Source organism: Hyaena hyaena, unplaced genomic scaffold, assembly GCF_003009895.1.
Source record: "Hyaena hyaena isolate Hyena2069 unplaced genomic scaffold, ASM300989v1 scaffold_1903, whole genome shotgun sequence".
NCBI lineage: Eukaryota > Metazoa > Chordata > Mammalia > Carnivora > Hyaenidae > Hyaena > Hyaena hyaena.
This window is the reverse complement of record NW_024082537.1, coordinates 1-3907: the sequence shown is the minus strand read 5'-3', so window position 1 is coordinate 3907 and position 3907 is coordinate 1.

Genomic DNA, 3907 nt, shown 5'->3' with positions numbered 1-3907 from the left:
GGCAAATCATGAGAGACTCTTGAATGCTGAGAACAAACTGAGGACTGATGGGTGTGAGGGGGGGAAGGGGGAGATGGGCATGGAGGAGGGCACTTGTGGGGATGAGCATTGGGTATTATATGGAAACCAACTTAACAATAAACTATTTGTAAAAAAAAATTTAATAGAAAAAATAAAAATAAAAAAATAAAATGAGATCATAGAGTTTGTATCTTTTGAGAATTGGTATTTGTCAATTAGCATAATTCCCTGGAGATCATCTACTTGTTTTGCATTTCAATATTTCATTCTTTTTATGCTTAATAATATTCTATGTTATGGATTACCAGTTTGTTTAACCATTTGTCCATTAAAGAACACCTGGCTTGGGCTATTATAAATTAAGCCACTATGAGCAGTCAATTAGTGTAGAGGTTTTGCTGTAAACATAAATTTTCATTTCTCTGGGATATATTTTCAAGAGGGTAGTTGCTAGGTTGTATAGTAATTGCATGTTTAGTTTTATAAGAAACTGTCAAACTGTTTTCCAGAAAGCGCACAACATTTTACATCTACCCCGGTAATGTGTGAGTGATCTAGTTTCTCTACATGTTCGTCAGCATTTGGTGTGGTTATTATTTTTCATTTTAGCCATTCTGAGAGTTATGTAGTGATATCTCATTGTGGTTTTAATTTTTATTCCCTTAATAGCTAATGAAGTGGAACATCTTTTATGTGATAATATATCATTCATATACCCTCCTCAGTGAAATGTCACTTCATATGTTTTGCCTATTTTCTTATTGGATCAATTGTTTTTTACTGTTAAATTTTGACAATTCTTATATATTCTAGATACAGTGCTTTGTTAGATAGCTTATCTTTTCATTCTCTTAATAGGCTCTTTCACAGAGCAAAGATTTTAATTTTGATAACATCCAATTTATCAATCTTTTCTTTTTTGGCTCATGGTTTTGGTCTAAAGTTTAAAAACTATTTGTCTAGCCCTACATTCCACATATTTTCTATTTCTTTCTTTACAAAAAGTTTAAAATTTTCATTAAATATTTAAGTATGTAATGTTTTTAAGTTAATTTTTCTATAAGGTGTGATGTTTAGGTCAAGATTCTTTGTTGCTGTTTTGTTTTTGAAAAGGTTATGCTTCCTCCTTTGAATTACTTTACACCTTTGTAAAAATCATTTGGGCACATTATTTAGGCCTACTTCTGCATTTTCTATTCCTTTCTTCTGCTGATACAACAGTGTCTTGATTACCATGATTGTATAGTAGGACTTCATATTAGGTAAAAAGATTTCTCTCACTTTATTCTTTTACATTGTTTTAGCTATTCTAAGGTCTTTTCCCACTCACATAAATTTTAGAATAGGATTTTCTATGTCTACACAAAAACCTTGCTGGGATTTTATAATAATGTAATAGTCATTATATTAAACCTATAGATCAATTTGGGGAGAATTGACATCTTTAATATATTGAGTTTCCAGTCCATGAAAACAGTATGTATCCCAATTTATTAGAGTCTTCTTCGATTTATCTCATCAGTATTTTGTAAGGTATTGCAAGTGTTTTGCAAAGACAATGATCATTGTTTCCCTCTGTCTCATCTGAACCACCTCAATGTCTTGTATGCTGGTCACTCAGCAACCACCATGCTAAGTAAAAACTGTAGCAGCACTTACTGTAAGTGGTTACTGCTAAACCTCAAAGAGAGAACAGGCTTCATAAAGGTACACACACACACACACACACACACTACACTAAAAAATATTCAAATACCTATCAAGGGGATTGTAGTCATTATGAAACACACAAATACTCTCCCCTTCATTCAACTGAGTCTGCTAATCTACATGAACACATACATCTCAATCCTTTAAAGCATGCACAGGAAGCACGATGGGACACACCTCCTTTCTTAGAACAGTTAAGAAAGGCAGGAAGAGGGGTAGACATAGTGAGGTTTACTGGGAAGCCATGAGCCAAGAAGCCCAGATGGAAAAGTATTATCTATCTGTTGCTCTTTTTGAAAAATGAGGTGGAGAAAATACTGGAGATTTGTGGAAAACAGTCAAGACATATTTTTATCTAGCATGCTGAGCAGGAAAAAAAGGATGAAAAAGTGAGGCTCTTGAGTATTAGAAATCCATTCAAGTTCTAGGTAAATGCAAATGTGAGGCCTATTGTATACAGGTACTCACCACACCCCACCAAAAGGGAAAACGAGAGAAAAAAAAATAAAAGGAAATGAGGAGAGAGATTCAGGGGACAGTAACATTCTCAGAGGGAAGAAGACCCTGACAATGACAGATCATAGAGGTAACAATGAAACTGATATTTTGTCTGTCCTGGGATCCTGAGGTTGTTGACCAGGATGGATGTAGACTTCTCACAGGAATTTTCAGCATACATATTGGTTAGAATTTTACCTAAATATTTTATTTTCTTTGTAATTGTAAATGGTATTGTATTTTAACTTAATTTTCCACATCTTCATGGTTAATATATAAATATGCAATTGATCTTCGTGTTAATTTTGTATCCTACAACATTGTTAATCTCATTTAAATTCTAGGTTTTTATTTTGTTCTTTCTTTTTCATTCTTCGGTATTTTCTATGTAGACAAGCGTGTCATCTACAAATAGTGACAACTTTATTTCTTCCTTTCCAACCAATCTTACACCTTTTATTTTTGTTCTTCATCATCATCATGATCATCATGCCTTATTTCAGTGACCAGAATCCCCAGTAACAAGTTGAATAAAAGTGGTTAGAGTGGGCATCCTTGTCTTGTTCCTAATATGAGGGGGAAAATACTGTCTTTCAATGATAAATATGATGATAGCTATATGTTCTGTGTAGATGTTCTTTATCAAACTGAAGAAGTTCCATTTCATTTTCAAGCTGCTGAGAGTTTTTGTCAAGAATCGACATTGCATTTTGTCATATCCTTTTATTGTGTCAATTGGTATGATGATATGATATTTATTCTTTAGTCTGTTCATATGGCGAGTTACACTGATTTTCAAATGTAGAACCAAAGTAGTTGCATCGATATGCATATTCATAATGCTCTTAACCAATACTAGGACTTCCATATTTTACAGTTTTGGGCCCTAAGAGGGGAATGAAGTAGTATTTAGTTGTATTAATTTGCATTTTCTAAATTTCTAGTGAGAATGTATGGGTGCCTGGGTGGCTCAGTCAGTTAAGCATCTGACTTCGGCTCAGGTCGTGATCTCCTGGTTTGTGAGTTTGAGTCTCACAAGGGGCTCTGCACTGACAGTACAGAGTCTGCTTGGGAATCTCTCTGCCCCTGCCTGCATGTGCTTGCTCACTCTCACTCTCTTGCTCTCTCTCTAAATAAATAAGTAAACTTAAAAAAAAAGTAAATAAATTTCTAGCGAGAATATGTTTTTATGTCATATTCAAGTTTCCTGTTCTGTGAAATTCCTGTCCATATTTTATTTGTATTAGGTTTTTATTAGTGATTTCAATGAGTCATTTGCTTTGGCATACTTAACATATATATGATATGTTTTGCAGATATTATCTATTGTATATGATACCATACTTAAGGAATTCTGCTATAACTGGCAATTATTTCAACATTGTATTTCTGAGATTCATCCATATTGGATCATGTGGCTTAATTTCACCTTTCACATTTTATGAAAAGAACACATTTTATACATCCATAACTTTGTTGATATTTACATTAAGATTGTTTTCGGAGGGAGGGCAAGATGGCAGAGAAGTAAGGAGCTCCGTACTTGCACTCGTGCCCATACATCACACAGAAAAGATCTGAAGCCATTGGAAACCTTACAAAACCTGAGAGATTGGGAGAAAAAAGATGCAGAATCCACTGAGAGAGCCTTCTAACGTGAGTGCGAACCGGGGAAGAT